At 40.7% G+C, this 22,090-nt stretch overlaps 1 protein-coding gene across 2 annotated transcripts in view; it reads right to left on the bottom strand.

The window, feature by feature from the left end:
• sgcd (sarcoglycan, delta (dystrophin-associated glycoprotein)) overlaps positions 1-22,090 on the bottom strand; it is a 274,197-nt gene that overhangs the window by 184,390 nt on the left and 67,717 nt on the right. The window contains exon 1 of one of the 2 annotated variants that reach the window (XM_017308640.1): positions 10,541-10,649. The exons of the other annotated variant lie outside the window; for it this stretch is intronic. The gene's annotated coding sequence lies outside the window, so the exon portion shown is untranslated. Of the gene's footprint in view, positions 1-10,540; positions 10,650-22,090 lie in introns of those variants that run through there. 2 annotated transcript variants of the gene reach the window in all.

Here is a 22,090-nt window from a genome sequence, read left to right on the forward strand (position 1 = left end):
AAAGTTTAAAATACAAGTAAACATTTTAAAAACCTTTTTCTACTACAAACTCTGTTATGTCTATGTTTATGATTATGTTAAGGCACTAAAGACTATTCCTATACAGAATCCTTGTTAAGAGATAATATTACATTCTGCAGGCATAAAGTCATGTTATGTTTCTCAAATTACTCTTGTAATTTCTTCTTATATTTTATTAGAGCAATTGTGAAAAGATGATGCCCTTTTCATTCTTTTCATATTTAACAGATATTGTACATGGCCACGCTTGATTCTCCTCCACAAAAGGAATATATTTTGCTGAAAAATGTCTTAAATAAATTTGCCAGTGTTTAGCAATTTTAGTAAACATGTATAAAAAAAGTCCCTTCTTGGTACCTCTAAATCTGTACTCGGAAGCGAATGTCACTTCTTCTTCCAAGTGTCGAGGTTTGAAAGATAATCTGAGCGCGTAAAATGCCAGGTTGTCATGCTGGACTGTGTTCAGCTGACAGGGAGATTTGTCATCCTGGCATGGGGCCATGGAGCCTCTGACGCCCTGATGGATTGTGGGACAGAAGGTCACAGAGATGGTATGGGATCCCCACCCCTCTATCAGTACCAGCAGCTCTGCCTGAGCCCAGATTTATTCAGCTTCACTCCTAGCCTTTTCTGATGGGCATTTAAAAATATATTTTTGTTTACATGTCATGTAAAAATGAATGTCTGTGTGTTCAAAAATCAATCACTGCCATCGCAACACACATTTTTTTCTTAAAAATCTGAGATTACCTTTATTTTTGGAATATAAATCACTACTTTTTTCCTAACGGATAAAAAAAATTAGCACATTCTGAAGATTTTTCATTAGCTTTTATACAATATTAGAAATGCATTGAAAGAGGCAATTAAACATATAATTTAATTCCTTTTTCAAATAAGAAAATACACATATTATTCCCTAAAATGTAATAACATAGCATCCCTCTAGTGTACACATGATCATTTGTTGCAAAGGAAGCATACAGCAAAAAAAATTCTTAATATAACAAAATGTGAAAATTGAAAGAAAGCTGTTTCTAGTCAACTTAGCATTTATACAGTGTAGGGTTGATTAATTGACTATTTTTTGGGATTGGACAGTTAATAATTCAATAGCAAAGGATGCTTGAAAGGAAGTTTTGGGGAATGTTTTGCATAATTTAACACAGGTGAAGCTAAAACTATACCACTTGCTGCAAATATCTTCTACAGAACATATTTACAGAAAATTATTTTTTGTTTTATCTTAAATGCAAAATATATATATTTTTTCACAATTTTTGGCTTAGTTACTGCTCTTACTGTGTTGTTCTTTCAGCAGGTAGAACTTCAGTTAATGATGAACTGATTATTAAACTGGTTGACGATTATTTCACGAAATGATTCATCACGATGAATCACTTCAGCCCTAATTTTCACAGATTAAAGCGTCATTCTAGAACAGGTTAAAGTACCTCTGAATGCTGAGTGTTTGGTTGAGAGTCGATGCCCATTCAAAACCGTTTTGTGAGCCAAGCATGCGTCATCAACAGTTGGGATTACACAACCTAGCAGAGCGTACTAGCAAAGTGGAAGATACTGCCATGCCTGTTGTTTCTTTGTCTTCAGTTTGGGCGTCATCACGGTTTGCTCTAAAGAACTGGGTCATGACTGTCATCGTGTTCTTTGTGGTTTACGCCAATGGAAACATCCTGTTGTTGATCATATGCCTTGTGCGATGCAAAATCAGTGTTTCCATTGCAGTTTTATGAAATGAACCAATTTCAATACAACCAAGTAAAACTATCTCATATACTATATAATCTCATAAAAATATTGCATTTATCGCATGGAAAAAATGTCTTGTCATATGTGAAATAATCTGCCACTGGAACTATTACAGTTTCATCAATATTAAGGAATTATTTACTTAAAGCAAGCTCCTATATCTTGCCAGAGGGTTACTTTTTAGTTTGTCCTTTTCTGAAATGTACTAAGATGTTTGTATGAGAAACTAGATAAAAAATACTTGGTAAGATTTTGTGTTTTTGCTGTGAATTTTTCAAACTTCCTTTGACCTGGAAAGGTACAAAATTCAGCTTACTTCCAATGCTCCAGGTGAACTGCTGTTGCAATTTTTGCAACAAGGTGAAATAAAACGATTGTGTCTGTGATAACGTCCGAACACCTAAAGCTCGCTCATACAGATCTGCTCCAGCTCTTGGTCAGAAACACCAGAAAACTTAGTCAGACGAGGCAAGGGCTTCCATCCATTTGAATGATTGAGGTCAGCTGGAAACGCTGGCTAAATGGAGTGTGAATGACTTTAACGACCAGCTCTACCTACATGTCTGCAATTTCTCCCTCATATTTCCTCAACACTGTCACGGCTCGCTGTCTGTACTTCTGCTGTGGACAGAGATTGATCTCAAGCAAGTTGCTGAATCCCAACGAAGCTCATCGGTCCCAACCCGGTCTCTGATTCTCATCCTCTGCTTACACTCATATTTTCAAATTAAAGCAGCAGCATGAGTAAAACGTTTAATGGTCATGTTGTAGGACCTTGTGCTGGCAAGACTGTAAACAAGAAAAAGAGTAAAAGATTCAAGTGAATGAAGAACAGAGACATTTGTGACGTTGGTGAACCAACATGCTGGAGGAACCAGCCACTTTCAGATGGACAAAGAGACAAATGAACCAACATTTTGGATGGATGGATGGATGGATGGATGGATGGATGTTATTGACCAATATGAACTACTTGTTATGTTTCTGCAGTCTTGTTTTATTTGCTTTATTTGCTGTCTAATTCTTATAAATCAATCGTTTTGGATGCTGCTTCCTTCTGGTGTAAACTGTCAATTAAACGAGCAAATGATGTGTCTTACGCTGCAGTTTTTAAGCAACAGCAGCAGATTTTGGTACACAGCATATATATTTTTACTCTTATTCATCTTTAAGCTCTGACCAAAATAATTTGAGTCAAGGTATTATTGCATGCATGCCACGCAGGAGATTAAAGAGCACTTCCTCTTCTTTCCCCATTTAATCCTCTTCTTTTTCTTCGTCTTCATCTCTCTGTTGGCTCTGGATGAACAGAACAATGAAATATCATCAAAAAGGTATTAACTTTTCCTGCTCCTAACACTCAGCCTGTTGAGGAGGATAAAGTGGGAGCAGTGATCTGTCAGAGGTGGGTGTTACAAGCAGATGGGAGGGAGGTGATGAGCAATGTTTAGAGTCATCATTTTGTTTTCTTGTTTTTATCCACATGGCTGAGCAAGAGCCAAGCACTGGGGTGGAAATTACACATGAATGGAGTGTTTAACCTCACCGAGTCGGCTGCTTTCCATCACTTTTCCACGTAAACCCATTCAGAACAGGGTCACAACGTGGCAGTTCAAACATCCAGGTCACATAATTCAGATGTAAATATCTGAATTCTCGTATCCAACAGTGTAAAGACATTAGGGCTTGATTAGGTGTTTAGATTGGTTGTAAATGCTGATCTTTTCAGCAAATCATTCCATAAAGATAATCCATGCTTCCTTGAACAGGTCTATAGTCTGTACAAAACATGTTCATCACATTTTCTTTACACAAAATAATTCTTAGATAGTTAGATTTTGTTCAGCTCATTTCTGTGTATTTTGAGCTCCTTTCAGAATGAGTTGTTTTAGGGCCTCTTGTAAATTTTAATCTGATTGACTTCTGCTGGCCATGCCTCCCAACTCAATGTTTGCTCTCCAGGGTTTCCCCAGACTATTATAAGCCTGGCGGGCCACCAGGCTAAACATTGCTCATTTATTTAAGTCTTTTTAAAATGTTTGCATTTTTCAAGGCTTTATAGTTATATAATTTTCCAGTCTTTCAATAACACATAATTATCAAGTGATGTTTTCAAATTTCTGGTCAACTTTAAACATTTTTTTAACTCAAAAACATGACGGGCCGCCTGATTTACGACTGCCCTAGTGCACAACCACCAGGCTTAGCAAGTTTCTTGGGGGAAACCTTGTACAGGACAGATGGATGTACAATTATACAAATCTATGAAATCTATGAACACCTATGAAAAGCAGAAATGGAGCCTCCTGTACAACCAACTAGGACACAACTGGTTTCTGGAAGGTAAGTTAACAACAAAACACTTGTCTTTTCTAGCAGCCATTGTACAGCACATACGGCGGTAAAACTCTCATATCTTCTTCTGTCATCTCTTGGGGTAGCAGCATTAGAATCGGGACTAAATGTTCATGTTTTTCTTGGTGAAGTTCAAACTGAAAGTTCAAAAGTTGAATGGTTTAGGTCCATATCTTGGCTGGATTGCCACATAATTCACTTCTGTTTCCTCAATACCTACCTTTTTGCAAAAACACCGAAAACCTCCAAAGGCCAGGTGTGCTTATCTGACTATCTTCTCATTACAGAAAACACATTTAGAATATCTTTATACTTCTTTTTGTTGCCACTTTTACTTTACCTTTACTTGCACTAAACCAGAAGCTGGCTCAGTAGAGTCGGCCTTTTGTCACGACCAAGTGGGGTTTGATAAGACACGGCAGATACACAGAAAAGAAACAGAAGAACTGATGTAGGAGTACTTCCAATGTCAGTAAAAAGTTAATAGTAGTTTCTATCATGTCAAAACTGTTCAGTCAATGTCCCCAGACATCGACAAGGAATTTTCATTCACACACTCGATATTTTATTTATTGGCCCATTTTTTTATGAAGCTGGGAGATGCTTGTCCCAGAAAATCCCAGTGGATCAGTTTGAACTTTTATGATTTAAAAGGTCATCTTCACCATGTCTGGATGATTAAATGTACTGCGATGTGAATGGCCGATCGCCTTCCTATGTTAGCATGCAGTGGAACAGGTGTACCCTGCAAAGTGACTGTTTATCTGCCTAACTGGTGGAGATGAGGGTTGAAATGGAGTTCACCCTAATGCCAAACTTTACGTTGGCACAACTATTTGTTTGTTTGCCCTTGGTTATAAGGCATCTTTTCATGTCCAGACACAATTAGGATGCCAACATGATTCTTTCTATTACAATTTTACTCTCTTCATATTCCAGCATCAGTTGTTATGGGGATAATCCAATAACACCAGAGGTAAAAGGTCCCCAGAGTACAGCAGTGATATTATTTCCACTCGGCTTGTCGCCCTGTGACTTACTGCTGCCTTGTCTTAAGGTTATTGTACTTCATTTAGTCCCTTTTTTTCAATTTCAGTTAGAAAAGTGCTGCTGCAGACAGTAAAATGGGAGGGCATTGTTTCAGGTCACATACAGACACTGGCACAGGCATATAAATTATGAAGACAAACCCTCGTGGGAGGAGGACACATATGGCTCCATGCACACTCAGACACACACTGATGGCTTTCCTGGAGATTCACCGGGGCTGTAAAATTATCTTGTAAAAGAGAGGTGGGGGGGCTTCAGCTTCAGCTACCAAGGGTTCATTAACCAACTCAGACACACAGCCTGAGCTCAGACAGACGTAAAGTGACCCCTGGAAGGAATTCATTCATTTTTATGCCCCCTTTCACCTCAGTGCTGCCTATTTGCTTATTAGCAGCCTTTTAGGACTCTATACCTTTATTTTTTTAGGGTCTTTCCATGATTTACACACTGTAGCTCTTACTGACTCTCAGACAGAAGAGGTGGTCCACTATAAACGGCTGTTAAAGTAAGAAGATGAGGACAGCTTTGGCTGAAATGATGGAATACTCGTGTCGCCAAAGCGTGACTGTTCATTAATCACTTCTATGGCAGCTTTTGTTTTGAACAAAGGCCGCTAAAATGGAACCAGTTTTAAAAAATGGGAGGGTTCCAAAATATTGACAATGCAGACAAACTGGGTTTATCAGAAATAATCAGCTTTGTTTGAGAAAGGCTCCCGTTTACTGAACGGTCGTTTCTAAATTTCTTGAAGTCGTTAAATGAGTTTAATCCTTTAAAGGCTTATATAAGAGATTACTCTCTACATACTATACCAATCGATATTTTCACATGTTCCTACTTATTAATTTTACATGTTTTTCATCCTGAAAATCGAAGAGATTAAAAACAGGTGTTAGGTGTTGTTAATTCAACTTGAGATTTGGAGAAACAATTGATGCTAGCAATTTAACTTCATTTAAAAAACAGGTGCCTCAGTAGTAATTTGGGGAACCCTGCAGTTCCTGCTCACCTAGCTATGTTGGGATTACCAGATGTGTCTTTGTTATTTTATGTTTTTTTGTTATTTGGCATGATACGCCATCATACAAGTTATTCTTGGAGAATGTTGTTGGGATCTGGAGTTGTTTGTTTCATCCTCCAGAGGGCGCTGGAGGCTGTTTTCCACCTGAGGGTGTCTGCGGACTCACACACCTGAAACCATTCTGCCATCAGGAGCTGTATAACTAGAGGAGGCTGCCGACACTTCTCTGCCAGATTGTTAGTCAGTTATGGTACAGGCTTACCTCAGGTAAAATCTTTCTGATCTCTTCCTGGATTCTGATCCTTTGTGTCTCTGACCTTTTCCAGCTGTTTGTCCTGTGACGTGCTGGAGGAAGCAGATTCTGCCAAAGACCCTTCTGGACCTACAGATCGGCAGCCTCCCTCCCAGCGGAACAGTTCCAGCTCCCGAACGTACCTGTCCGTCCTCCAACGCCGCAGTCCTCCGCACCTCAAACAAACTCCGGATTCCCCAGGATGTCCCCACAGTCCTTTTCCCTCCCGATTGGAGGTAAGCTCGCCACCAGCACCATCTCCAAATTTCCGACGACCTCAAACTTACCGTCTGTTTCTCTCTTAGTTGACCCAAGTTCCAGTCCAGACTCACCCGGACCGTTTACCTGTGTTTCTTTCCCAACTTGTTGTAATAAATCACTTAAATCATTCTCGGTTTCTGGAGTTGATCTGCATGTGGGTTAGACAGTTAGACCCCAACATGACAGAACAATCTGGCCAGCAACCTAGCCCCGCAGAACCTTGGTGCAACAGCACACACTCATTCAGAACCATGACGCAGCGTTGCGAGAGTTAAACAACCGTCAAGCGGAAACAAACCGCCGATTAGAGGAGATTGCAAGTTTTTTGCAAGGATCTAGCTCACAGGCTTCTGCGGCCGTCCCTGCCTCCACTCCAGCCCCGGCTCCACAATCCACTTCCAGGTCTGAGGATTCAGCTCACTCTGCAGTTTCAGATTTCCGTCCGTCCCTGCTTGAAAGATTCTCAGGAGAAGTAGGCAAATGTAGAGGATTTTTGTTTCAGTGTACCATAATGTTCAATCATTCCCCTCAGAGTTTCCTCCATGATGGAAGAAAGATTTCTTTTATTTTGTCATATCTGTCAGGAAAAGCGCTAGAATGGGCCGAAGCTAGATTTCCCAACTCCGCAGATTACGGTTGCTCGTTTAATGACTTTTTGAAGGAGTCTAAGCAGGCATTTAACTAGGATACAGATAAAACATCGGATTCCCGAGGTCTGCTAGAACTGAAACAGGGCAGAAGAACGGTGGCTAAGTTTGCTATCGACTTCAGGATTAAGGCAGCCGCTTCAGGTTGGGAACAGACGGCTCTCAAGAGCGCATATTTCCATGCATTAAACGACTCGATAAAAGATGAGTTAGCAACTTTAGACGACCCAAGGACCCTGGAGGAACTGATAAGCCTCACCATCCGCTGGATAATGGGCTACGCTCGAGAAATAGGGAAAGAACCAAGAGTTACCTCCCGTTTGTGAGATCATGTCCTGAAAAAACCAGTAATTCTGCTTTTTCATCTTCAGAACCAGCCGAAGCGGAGCCGATGCAGATCGGGAGTACTCGGCTTTCTCCGGAGGAAAGATTGAGAAGGTTCAAAGAGAAGCTCTGTCTTTACTGCGGTGAATCTGGATATTTCATTTCCACCTGCCCCTCCAAGGCAAAAGCCGTGGTCCGCCAGAAGAAATGAGGAGACTGGCAGACCATCTACAATCTGGAAATTATCCTCGTCTTCTGTTACCTGCTACCTTGTTCACCGATAACCAATTGTTAACTTTTTCGGCCATGATAGATTCTGGTTGTGAAAGAAATTTAATCGATTCAAATTTAGTCCAGCAACTAGACATAGAAACCTATCCGTTAGCCACACCCCTCAGAGTTTCAGCGTTAGACGGCAAGGAATTACTCGACATTACACACCAAACTAAGGCATTGGATTTCCTGGTTTCTGGTAACCATCGTGAAACGTTATAATTTTTTGACTTCCTGGCTGCCAACTCACCTGTTGTCCTGGGCTTCGATTGGCTTCATCTCCATAACCCCCAAATCAATTGGTCTAAGAGGCACATTGAATCCTGGTCAATCTCCTGTCACTCCACCTGTCTCCGTTCTGCCGTTCCGTCGGGTCCGCCACCTGCAAACCGGCAGGAGGCGGACCCGCCCGATCTCTCGACTATCCCTCCAGACTACCATGACTTAGCCCCCGTGTTCAGTAAGGCTAGTGCTCTCTCTCTCCCTCCGCATCGTCCATATGACTGCACCACTGATTTCCTACCTGGAGCGCCTCTGCCCAACAGTCGGCTGTATAATATTTCCAAGTCAGGAAGAGAGAGTATGGAGAAATACATAAATGAGTGACTGGCCGCAGGAATAATTCGCCACTCGTCTTCTCCGCTTGGGGCAGGTTTTTTCTTCGTGGGTAAAAAAGATGGGTCCCTTCGACCCTGTATAGATTACCGGGGGTTAAATGAGATAACCATCAAGAATAAGTACCCGTTACCTCTCCTAGCCTCAGCGTTTGAACCGGTTCAGGGAGCAACTGTCTTCACTAAATTAGATTTAAGAAACGCTTATCACCTTCTCAGAATCCGAGAGGGTGATGAGTGGAAAACCGCCTTTAAGACACCTCTTGGCCATTTCGAATATCTAGTCATGCCTTTCGGCCTGTCAAATGCACCTGCCTGTTTCCAAGCCTTGGTGAATGACGTTTTGAGAGCTTTTTTGAACATCTTCGTTTTTGTTTACCTTGACGACGTATTGATCTATTCCAGGACTCTGTCAGAACATAAAAGACATGTAAGACTTGTTCTCCAGCGGCTGCTGGAGAATAAATTGTTTGTAAAGGCTGAAACGTGCGAATTTCACCGCCCATCAGTCACCTTCCTGGGATTTGTGCTCGAGGGCGGACAGGTAAGACCATCGGAGGAGAAGATCAAAGCTGTTCTGGACTGGCCTCCCTCGGAGAATAGAAAGCAACTTCAACGGTTTCTGGGGTTTATTCATTTCTATTGGAGGTTTATCAGGAACTATAGTCAGACGGCCCAACCCTTGACTGCATTAACCTCAGTTAAGAGGTTCAGGGTTCCACTGGTCCCCTGAAGCAGATGCCGCTTTTAAAAAGCTGAAGACTCTGTTTGCTAATGCTCCTATCCTCATTCAGCCAGACATCACGAAACAGTTCAACCTAGAGGTTGACGCTTCAGACTCTGGAGTAGGAGCTGTGCTTTCTCAACGTTCCGAATCTGACCAAAAGACCCACCCCTGCGCTTTTTTCTCTCGTAGACTTTGCCCTGCTGAAAGGAACAACGATGTTGGAGGCAGAGAACTCCTCGCCATCAAATTGGCCTTAGAGGAATGGAGACATTGGCTGGAGGGCACAGAGCATCCCATTTTGGTCTGGACAGACCATAAGAATCTCTCATACCTTCAATCTGCCAAAAGACATAATCCCCGTCAGTCCCGCTGGTCTCTTTTCTTTTCCCGTTTCAACCTGTCCATCACATACCGACCTGGGTCCAAAAACATTAAACCAGACGCCCTGTCCCGACTCTACCCTACTGAAGAGTTCGATGAGACACCAGCCACTATTCTGCCCCTCAGTTGTACAGTTGCCTCAGTTTCCTGGGAGGTTTCTGACCTCATAGAACAAACACTGCTGTCCAAGCCGGATCCTGGTACAGGGCCGCCCAACTGTATGTATGTACCATCTTCAGTCAGAGCTAGGTTAATTAATTGGATGCATACGACAAAATTTTCAGCCCATCCCAGAACCAGTAGAACCATTGCCTTAATTTCCCGTCGGTTTTGGTGGCCATCACTTCACAAAGATGTTAAAGAGTTTGTCCTGGCCTGCCCAGTTTGTGCCCGAAACAAATCATCTCATCTGCCCCTCTCTGGTCTGCTTCAACCTCTGCCTATCCCCAAACGACCCTGGTCGCATATTGCAATTGATTTTGTTACTGGGTTACCTGTGTCCAATGGAATGACCACCATTTTCACTGTGGTTGATCGTTTTTCCAAAGCCTGCCACCTCATTCCGCTAAGAAAACTGCCCACATCTTTTCAGACTGCTCAGCTGTTGGTTAAACACATTTTCAAACTACATGGCATCCCGCAGGAGATCCTATCAGACAGAGGACCACAATTCACTGCTCACGTATGGAAACACTTTTGTGCTCCCTTGGAAGCTAAAGTCTGTCTATCTTCTGGTTATCACCCTCAGTCGAACGAACAAACCGAGCACATGAACCAAGAGCTCGAGTCAACACTCAGATGTCTCACCTCCACCAACCCCACGGACTGGAGCCAGTTTCTGCATTGGGTTGAGTATGCACACAACTCTCACGTCTCATCAGCTACCGGTCTTTCTTCTTTTGAGGTCTCCTTGGGGTACCAGCCTCCATTGTTTCCTGCGGATGAGAAAGAGATTACCGTTACATCTGTCCAGCACCACATTCGCCGCTGCTGTTCCATTTGGCGGAACACAGTAACAGCACTAAATCGTTCTTCCGAACAGAACCGCCGTTTCGCTGATCGGAGGAGACGTCCTGCTCCTGACTACACACCTGGTCAACTGGTTTGGTTATCCACCAGGAACATCCCACTAAAATCCATGACCATAAAAGTTATCTCCTTGTTTCATTGGCCCTTACAAGATCGAGTCTATCATCAGTCCTACTGCTGTCCGGTTACGTCTGCCTTCTTCCCTCCGAATCCACCCCACGTTCCACGTCTCGCAGATCAAGCTTGTCCTGACCAGCTCGCTGTGGCCTCCGTCCGAGCCCCCGCTGCCCCCCCCCAGGAAATTGATGGGCATCCTGCGTTCACTGTCCGCCGGATCGTGGACTCCCGTTGACAGGGCCGAGGTTGGCGGTACCTGGTCGACTGGGAGGGTCACTGTCCGGAGGATCGGATGTGTGGTTCTAGTTATTCTTTTTTTCTCCAAGTTATTCTTGGAGAATGTTGTTGGGATCTGGAGTTGTTTGTTTCATCCTCCAGAGGGCGCTGGAGGCTGTTTTCCACCTCAGGGTGTCTGCGGACCCACACACCTGAAACCATTCTGATATCAGGAGCTGTATAACTAGAGGAGGCTGCAGACACTTCTCTGCCAGATTGTTAGTCAGTTATGGTACAGGCTTACCTCAGGTAAAATCTTTCTGATCTCTTCCTGGATTCTGATCCTTTGTGTCTGACCTTTTCCAGCCGTTTGTCCTGTGACGTGCTGGAGAAAGCAGATTCTGCCAAAGACCCTTCTGGACCTACAGATCGGCAGCATCCCTCCAAGCGGAACAGTTCCAGCTCCCGAACTTACCTGTCCGTCCTCCAATGCCGCCACAGCCTGGAGTCCTCCGCACCTCAAACAAACTCCGGATTCCCCAGGATTTCCCCACAGTCCTTTCCCCTCCCAATTGGAGGTAAGCTCGCCACCAGCGCCATCTCTAAATTTCCGACGACCTCAAACTTACCGCCCGTTTCTCTCTTAGTTGACCCAAGTTCCAGTCCAGACGCACCCGGACCGTTTACCTGTGTTTCTTTCCCAACTTGGTGTAATAAATCACTTAAATCATTCTCGGTTTCTGGAGTTGATCTGCATGTGGGTTAGAAAGTTAGACCCCAACATGACAAATGTTTTGACTGCACACATTGTCGCATTTCTTTTATTGTAAAATCCATAGTATTTTAAGAATTTCAGTCTGATAGTTTTCTGGAACAAATATGTCTCATTTCCCACCAAGATTATATATTTCTATTTACAATTTGTACATTAAGAGCAAAGTAGAACTATAGACAAATCCCTTGCTTGTGTACCCAAACCTAATTGCACTTTGTCAACCATTTGATGGCTTTGTTACAGTTTATTTCTCAATGTTTGACAAAGATAGTCAACCTATTTTGTGAGGCAGTCTGTGGCTAGACTCCTGACAAGCCACATGGAAGGTGATGGACTCTTACATTGGAGGTACTGCTGTTTGTCTGATTTTAACCTGCCTTGGACGTCCTTGTATATATTCTGCACCTGCCATCTTTTTTCACTTAAAGAGCTAAATAAATTTCACTAAAGTGAACTCTGGCCTTGGGCAGTCATTTTTTTGTTTGTTCAAGTTATAAGAGAACCCCGTCACAATTTTACATTGGTTCCAACTACACTGAACAAATTGAAGTCGTGTTGTTTTTACATGTTTGACCAAGCTTATAACATGTTTAGGTGAGCTGTACTGGTGCAGTTATCCAAATTGGTAATTCAGTACATAAGATGTTTTTTTACAGATATTTAAGTCAATTTAGTACTGCGTTTCTGTATTGTATCGGTATCAGCCATTATTAAACCTCAGATATTTGTTTCGCCATCAGAAGTAAAAATAAAATGGATCATGCATCCCTAATTAGATTATGTTCTTTTGGCCAAATATTAGTATAAAGATGTTCATGCAGTATGACAGGACTACAATTGAAGATATAAAGAATGGACAAAACAATCTAAAAACATTGAAGATAACTTAATCACTCCAGCCCTCCTGTCTCCTGTAAAGCTTTTAATATGTTTTCTTAGAAGTGCGGCACCTCACGCTACCAGGGTCACTCATCTGAGCTTGTTGAGCTGCCACTTTCCTGCATCTCAAGGGCACCAAAGAAGTGCCCTCAAAAAATGAACAGAAAATGACACTTAATGCCTTTCGACACAAGGCCTTCAAACAGCACTGAGATACGTTTGCCTACAGAATTGAATCTCCAACTATAAAGTGGTTGTTTTTAACCGACCTTGGCTACCAGGAGAGTTTAAACAAGATGTGTGCTGCTCCCGGTAACGACAAGAAAGGCACTTCAATGATTTACTTCCGCTTCAACAACAATGGGTTGAATATGTTTTTGGCACTTTTATTGACAATTTCAATAGTGTTTAGTCAGTATTCTGTAAATACTGTTTAGAATAGAGGAAAAAAAGCTAGTAACATTTTCAAAAACACTACAACATGGAAAAATACAGGACAATCCTGGAGGAAAAAAAGATCTGAGACTAGAAGTTCACCTTCCAACAGAACAACCCAAATCAGAGTTTCAACTAAGCAGTTTAATTCAAAGCATAGTTCTCAGAGCAACCAACTACTAACGGTTCAGTCAAAGCCTAAACAAATCCATTTTAGAATCCGTTTCAAAACTTAACGCTGATCTGTAAAAACACTCATGAAATTTGACTGAGCTTAATGTGACCAGCAGGTGGAGATCTTTTTAAAAGTAACAAGATGCACCCGAACACAGATTTATCAGTGCACAATATTTTATTGGACAATTTCCTTAAAACAATCCTTTAAAAATGAGGCTTCAGGCCTACTACTTGGTCCCTGGAACAAAAGGAACACATAAGGAAAAAGAACGGACAAATTCAATTATTCCAAAATAACAAAAATGCAATGCAAAAGAAATTAGTAAATCAAACAAAACTATAAAAGAAAACAAATTAGTAACTTCAATCACAAAACAAAACAATGGAACAAATCGTTGTCATCCGCTTCCAAATGCCCTTCGATGGGGCCACAGGAGTAACGCCCCGCCCACACAGCCGGCCCAATCCGCAACAGGTTTAGTTGAAACAAACAAACAATGGCAAGATAAGACAAGACAGCAGAGCGTCCAAAGTGCTGCAGCTTCAAACAATCAGTTGCCTGATACAGAAAACCCATTAACAGTGGATCCAGATTAAACAAATCAAAAGCTAAATAGCAGGTAGCTTACCCAGGGGAGGAAACACAGCCTAACCCGGGAGAAAACGAGTCAGCAGGTGAGGACCAGACGGAAGCCGCACGCCACAGCAACCCCCACCTGCAGCCGGCAACGCCATCAGAGCCACACTGCAGAAAGGCACGACAGGTGTAGCACCCAAAAACCAACCATGATCTCATCCACGGATAGCAAAACTGCCACTTACAATCGCAGACGAGTCGACCAAACCCACAAGCMGACATGTAGCCACCGACCGTAGCAACAGTGGGAGACAAAGACGCAGGCAACCTGCAGCGGCCCGCCCAACTATAAAGCCATTCGCCCCGCCCACCAATCAATGGTGCACGGTGCACGGAGTGGGGGAGGGTGGAACACCATCCCACCACATTGTTATTTTGTAAAGAAGATATAGCAAAATTTTCAATCTATAGATGAGCTAAACACATGTGTGCACATCACACCTTTTCCTAGTAGAACTTGAAACTTGCAAAGTTATTTTTTTATGGCTTGTTTGCCATAAAAAAGAGTCTTGGGCCAAAGCTGGTCATTTTCATGTTGAACAAGCAGAATCCTTGTTCTACATGGTTCTGAGTTTTTGACTTGGTGTGAGATCTAAAGCAGATTAAAAAACAGAGTTGTCCTTCAAATTGAAGCAAAAAATGCTTTACAATTTCATTGACTTACTTAGAACAAATCAGTCAGTTATTGATGTGCCTTGACTTTAGCTGAACAGAATTAAACCCTAAGTCATTGAACAATCATGAGTCAGCAAAGCTTCAGTTACTAAAGCTAGAAACTACTGATCTAAATTTGAGTGTGGTGAAGGACTCATCAAACTCTATAAAAACAAATTTTAATGGACTAAAAACCTTTTTTAATCCCAATTTTCCAGGAAAAATGGTTTGCATGCAGGCTTTATAAGCTGTTTTTGAGGCCACATTTGGTCAGTGCATCTAATATCTCTTCAACATCAGTGTCATGACTATAAATCCCATGAACAATTATCTCTAAGATTCCTTTTGACTTCCTTTAACAAAATGACATTCTTCCAGGTATGAATCCACCACCTGGACAGATGCTGAATGTCATTTCTCTCATCACGTCTCCTGACAGTTCCTCCTGAGTGCTGTCTGATAAAACAAAAAGGTCATCCAAGTCTCTGTTGTTCAGGGAAAGTCTTTGATAACTTTCAAAGGCAGTTTTCATTGACAGGTGGTGGAAAACAACAATAAAAAGTGTGGAGGTCATAAATACATGTATGAGCTCTGTTGTGATGAGAGGGAATGATGAGTGAAGGAGAAACTTCATGTAATTCTCCCCCCGAGGTTCTTTCTTAAATCGGAGAGCCAACAGGGAGAGGTGGGATGAAAGAGCAGAGGAATGGGAGGTGATGGATGGTTCTGGTAGAAAAGGTGAGGACTTTTAGCAATCTGACTATTATTAACAGGAAAATTAGGGTTATTTGTTTGCATTACATACTAATAACTTAAAACGGTCCATATCAAAAGTTTTCCAGCATTCCTGAAAGTCTTGTAGATTATGACTGGGCTCTGTTTTATTTTTTAAATCAGGTTTCAGTCCATTATCAGAGAAATGTTTTAACTTTGACTTTAAATCCTCTGGTATCAAACAGTTCTAACTAACCAGCATTGCTGCGACACAAACATCTGAGCAGATAAATTTAAGGTGAGTTTTCAACTGAGACATGTTTAAGGTTGTTTCACACCTGATGATACAGTAGACTTGGCTTGATTGGAGGAACATGGCAAAATCTGTTACGCTTTCAGCTGGTGTGGTTCACTTTCACACTGCACATTCAAATGATCCAAACCATGTATCAAACATTCCCCTCCTTGTCTGTGGTCACACTGCACCAAGAGCCACTTAAGGAAACAACACAAAAATACAAAAAGACAGAGTGGAACTTCCTTCTTCACAAAATGTAAAGAAATATGGAGTAGTGTTGAATTTTAGCAGTAGTAAGATCTCACTTTTGTCTTAGGCAAAAAACCATGAACCATTTCTCCCGCTAGCGCTAAACATGCGTGTTTTTTGGTTGCATTTACCCAGAATGCCCTGTGCTACAGTCCGCCTCCTGCTTTGGGAGTGTTCTCTGGTCCGCTTTCCGTTTCCATATACATTCAAAACGCACCAGAGTTCACTTCAACTGAATCGACACCTGGGTTTTTATACAGACCAGAGTCTGCTTTTTTGGTCTGCATCAGAGTTTGCTTGCACATTCACACCTCCCAAAAACAAACTAGGCAAATTAACTACAGTTCGACTAAAACGGGCTGAACAGGGGTGGTGTGAATACTCCCTAAATGTTTAAAATAAAATCTGTTGGGTCTGAAGGATGCCAAAGCAATAAGAGATCAGACTATTTGAAGAATCCATCTATGTGTGTTATGGTACATTTTTATTAAAGCCTACCTGGCGTTCAATACCATATGGAAAAGATTTATCTCCTACAATGGCCCTGCACCTACATTTAGGTGTCTCTCTTTGTGTCAGACTTTAGTTCATATTGATACTGTAAAATCTCCTGGGGATTTTGGGATTACTGGGAATCTGTGCTGGTGAAATGTGCCTGGAAACCTTCAAAGAAACATTTCCCTAAGGTTCAAACCTGATCTGATGCCTGAAGTACCTCAGGGTATCTACTACAAGCTCCCTCAGGAGGAAAAGCATAGCCTCACTACAACTGACTACGACTGTATTCAACTTTCACAATCTCTGCAGATTCAGAAAAGACCTGAAATTCACGCTTATAAACTGGTTTCAGCAAACTGGTTTGACAAACTGCTTGATTTGTCAAACCAACTTAAGCCAAAGGAAATCAAATAGATCCTGAAAGCACCACCAGAGGGAGCCGTTTTCACTCCTCCTCAGATCAGGAGCACCTTGGCAATCTACCAGGACAGTTTAGAATAATTCATGCTTCCTTCTGCTGACAAGCTTTATTTAAATGCTGATGTCATTTTCCAGCAGGATTTTGTACCAGCCCACACAGCCACAGGTACCAAAAGGTGACTCAATGACCATGGTGGTACTTTGCTTGGTTGATCAGCAAACTGGCCTAACCAGAACCCTGAAGAGAATCTTTGGAGTATTGTCAAGATGAAAATGAGAAACACCAAAAACAAAAAGGCAGATGATCTGAAGACAGTTATTAAAGTAATCTGGGCTTCCAGAACACATCAACAGAACCACAGGATGATCGTCTCCGTGCCACACTGCTCTGATGTGATAATTCACATAAACAGAGGCACTTTTATGTATTCAGAGTGTACTGAACAGAACATGGACATACCTTTCAATAAACCCACATTTCAGTGCTAGAAATGTGTTTCTTATTTATGTTATGTAATAGTTTGAATGCTTTGAGCATAGAAATGAACAGAAATATGCAAGTTTTGTAATGACTAACACTTTCATCATCCTGATTTGAATTACTGAAATAAATTCAGTTTAATTAATGTTCTTATTTTTTAAGATACACCTGAGTTCTGTGTATCTGGTCCACCTGATCATCCAGGACATGCCTTTTGGTTGCGTCTTTGCTTGGCCAGGATAAAGACCAGGTTAATCTGCTGATGTCCATTCAGTTTTGCCTCTCCCTTTGGAATTAACTTGGGCCAAGTCAAAAAATCTGCAGCTTAAATGGTGCAAATATCTTATATATCTGCCAGGGAGACAAGTATAAAAAGCTGCACCAAACATACTTCAGTTAAAATGGAAAACAGCTCCAGAAATCAGTTCATAGCTCACCACCTTCAAGCGATACATTTCCAGGTTTTACCTAGCAAATGTTCCTTTCCCTGTTTCTACTGCTGCTTCACATTTCAGAGGGTTTCTTTGTTTCGTTTGTGCTGCCACCATGCAATTGGTAAATTAGATGAATGCATGAACAAGCTGGAGGTTCAATTGTTCCTAATGAAGAGCTCGTTGAGTGAATAAAGGCGGAGTGTGCCTGTTTTTTCTCCTCGTAGTTCTGAAATCCTGAAGTCTCAGCAGGTTTTTGTCATTTCATCCCAGCTGTTCGCTGCTGCTGGATCCAACAAACGTGCAGTAAAACAACTTCGTGTTCCTCAGCAACGACCTTTTAAATGTAATGACTTTAACAAGAATGTCTGTTACATCTTAATACCCTGCGATTAGATCAGCATGAATATTCATTTCCTCAGAGGACGCGGACCGCATGAAATGACAGTGACTCTGCTTTCATCTCCTCATTACGCCACATTCATATCTATTAATATTAAAATACTACCTCCGTTGTATCATTAATTAATCACACTTCCTTTATGAACATTGTTTTGCTTCTATTCTCTAATTCCTTCTTGTGCGTCTTAATGACATACAGCCTTCAATTTTCCCTCCACAGAGATATCAACTGCATCATGGATTAAATTTAATAAGAATAACTGTTTTTAATCTGACTTGTTAAGGGCCGCCGGTTTTTTTCCATGTGCTGAAATTGTAATTGCTCTATTAAAATTCTATTAACAGGATCCGTCTGGCAGCATTTATGTGTAAATGACATTAGATCAACACAGAAGTGGTGACAAAGAAGATCTTTATGTCACTGTGATTGACAGTTTGACAAACTGAGTCTTTTTTCCAAAGTTTCATTTAACAGTGGAGTTTGAAAAATATTCGTCCTCTTTTGTGACTCATGAAAAGTTTGAACTGAATCCATTAAAAAGACATATTTAAAGCTATCACTGACTCATCGTGTTCACTGTGCAAAGAAGGATGAAGTGGATGGAGGTGAGTGATAATCCATACTGCAGTCTGAGCTGGAGTTCATATTTTTAGCTAGCATGTCTTCACAACACAAACACATTGTTATTATACTATTTCAAGCTCAATATTGATGCTAAGAAAATTACTTGATATAATTTTTTTGATACCACGGTAACCCTTTTTGAAGGAACAGGATAACTGTTTGGTTAAGACCAACAAATGCAACAAATTTTAACCTCCTATATTTAGCGTAAACCCAGTAAGTACAGGGCAATTCTGCCCTGTTTTATTAAAAAAATAATAATTTCAGTGTTATACATTTCACAAATGAAAGATCATTCTATACTAATGTAACCAGGTGAAAAATGGGTACATGTCAAATGTATTTTGTAAACCATGTTTTGCTTTTATTTCACCGACTGGTTGTAATTCTTGTTTTTGTCAGCATGTGGTGCTGTTGCTACAGAGAGGTCTAAAATTACCGGAAGTAGAAAAAACCTCTTGTTTATGTACTGTGGCACTAAGTGGTAAAACGGAAGAGAAGGAAATTTTTTGATCTGAGACCTGGTGGAGAAGACGACTCTATGGCCACATGAGAGAAGAATCCAAGTGTTCGAGGTGCCACTGCCGTTTGTTAAGCCGTTATATAGATTTCAGCTTTTATGTGAAGCTGCGTTCTACTCTGTTGAGTGCTAACCGCGTTGTTAGCCCGCCATTTTACTGAAGGTAAGGCTTTCTACTGTTCGAAATACTGGACATTTATTTCTCCATATATTAAATCTCATTCTTTTTATTTTGTTTCAACTCAGAGGGAACAGTGTCTTTTTGAGAATAAAGAACCCCTTCTATGTGAAGCTCCGTGTGCTGTATTTATCCCGGCCTCACACTAAACTAAAATTTTTATTTTAAAACAAACATGGATCTGGTGCATCCAAAACATTTTTTCACAGTTTGTACAAAGCTTAGCATGGTTCAGAACAACGCAGTGTGCTGTTTGAGTCTGTGACGCTATATTTTAAACACATTTACATAGTGTTAGTCTATGTCTATGGGAAGTTTACTACATCAGCATGACTAGGGTAGGGTTAGGGTTACCTAGGCTACCTAACCCTAGCGATAGCTTGCGGGGTTAGGTAGCCTAACCCCGCAATCGGAGCTAGCATGTGGCATTCTTTGACATTACCATTTTTTTCCCCCGTCCATCGTAATGTGACAATTTGGGCATATGTAAATGGGCCACTCTATGTTTTGACGCAAATGAGTATCTTTGAATAATTAGTTTTTCTGGTGTCAAATGTATCAAAATGTTTATTTTGACAACCCTACTAACACTACTTTTTTTAATCAGCGAGATTTATGTTTTTGCATTATTTTTAGTATTACTGTATTAACCCATATAACCAGGGACAGCTGCTGTATCTGGTGCAATCTCCGATTTCAATGTTGGGAAAATGCATTTTAACACCTTATTGAGTCGGAATTACATCTTAACTGAATGTTTTCCTCCTACATGGCTCCTGTGTGTATAAATCTCTGTAAAAAGTTAAAAAAAATGTTTATTGTTTGTCTGGTGGTTTGCATCATTAAATAAGTTGTGGATATTTGTACTGCAAAAACTGATTGATGCCACAGTGATGAGAGAATATTGATGTCCTCAGTATTTGGTGGTGCTGCCTTTGACCTGCATGTCAAGCATTTTTGGTTTCCTTCCAGACTTGTGAAGCTCCATCATTCTCTTCCTGGCATCTCAGCTGATTTCTTTTGACTTTCCTATTGTGTGAAACTGGGAAGCTGTCAGTTCCAGGTGTGGCCTTAAAATTCATCCACAGCTCAGCCTACAAATAATTTAAATGTAAGTTAACCTAGCAGAGAAATCATCATCTGGGCTTTTCCTCACTGTTAAGGAGACAATAATAATTCTGTATGTAAACTTCTGACTTTAAAGACATTAATAAATAAATCTCTGCCATATTCTCTTATTGTGGTATTTAAAAAATAGAAATGGTTTTGGCAAATCTAACAATCTAAAACAAGATAAAAACTGGTATATATGGTGTATGTAATTTTGTGGTACCAACTATAATATATTCATCAATTAACATTTTGGCTTGAAGAAACCTGCTGGACTAAATATCTGCATATAATATCAGATGTGCACATGTTTACAGAAAAACATTAATATTTACTAAATCAACAACAACCTAAACAACAAAGTTGTATCTCTTCCAGCGTTAAGCCCCCGATTTATCGTGAAGTTTGTTGATTCGGTCCAATCTAGTTCAGGGAGAGATTCTCATAACAAAGCTGTGCAGAGACCAACTGTGACCTTCCCTGTCCTCATCTTGTCAACAAACTCTCCGGACTTAGAGGAAGAGGACAAGGCTAAATTAGAAAGCGCCGTGCAGGAGAATCACAGAATGTGGACTGATTTAATTCACTGCCTGGATGGAATGATGATGACCGCCGTTTGTTTCCTTTATACAAAGGAGATCATTTCCTTCATTGTGAAGCTAGAGTCAAACTACCTCTTTCTGTGATGAGTTTCTGTTTACAAAGTCTTTTAAAATCAGGTCAGAGATAAAGATAACATAGGGTTTTTTTAAACACCATCAAAAAGAAACTCTTATTTCAGTTGCATATTTAGAAAACATTTATAAAATCCTTGCGCATTCATAAATCAAATTTCTGGTCTTAGAAGCACATCAAACCTGTCCTGTGTATCAGATCTGTGGATATCTACTGTGAAGAATAAACACTCCATTTGAAGGTGAAATTAGAGTGAATTGTTAGTGAAATAGATGCCAGTTGGGTATGAGTGGACACACTACAGACTTAAAGTAAGCCATTTACTCCTGTAGGAAGGATGAAACACAAACAACTCATTTGAAAAATCTCATTTATGAAGAGAATAATTTCACAGATTTGTGATTTTTATGGACAGTTTTTATGTAGATTGAGTAAAATTACCACCATTATCCAAAAAAACATGTATGGTTGTCCCTTACAAACTGATACATGTTTTATTACCTGTAAGTCAAAAATCAATATAATTACCTGGTCAAGACTTGAAAACATTACTCTGTAATTAATCTCGTCAATATTTTTCACTCAGTGAATTGAGTTACAGGAATAAACCAACTTGAATAATATTCCAATATATTTGGTATGACTGTATTATGTTGCTTGCTCTAAAGTTTATTTTTGTGTTAACTAAAGTGTATTCTTTCTTCCAGAGCTCCATTCTGTCCTTGCAACTTCCTATCAATACATATAGGGTATAACTGTTTTTCATCTGGTGTCTGACAAATATTATGTGACTGGTTAGAAATATGAAGTGGACGTGGTTACTACACTCACTACACT

Source organism: Poecilia reticulata, linkage group LG14 (genome assembly GCF_000633615.1).
Source record: "Poecilia reticulata strain Guanapo linkage group LG14, Guppy_female_1.0+MT, whole genome shotgun sequence".
NCBI lineage: Eukaryota > Metazoa > Chordata > Actinopteri > Cyprinodontiformes > Poeciliidae > Poecilia > Poecilia reticulata.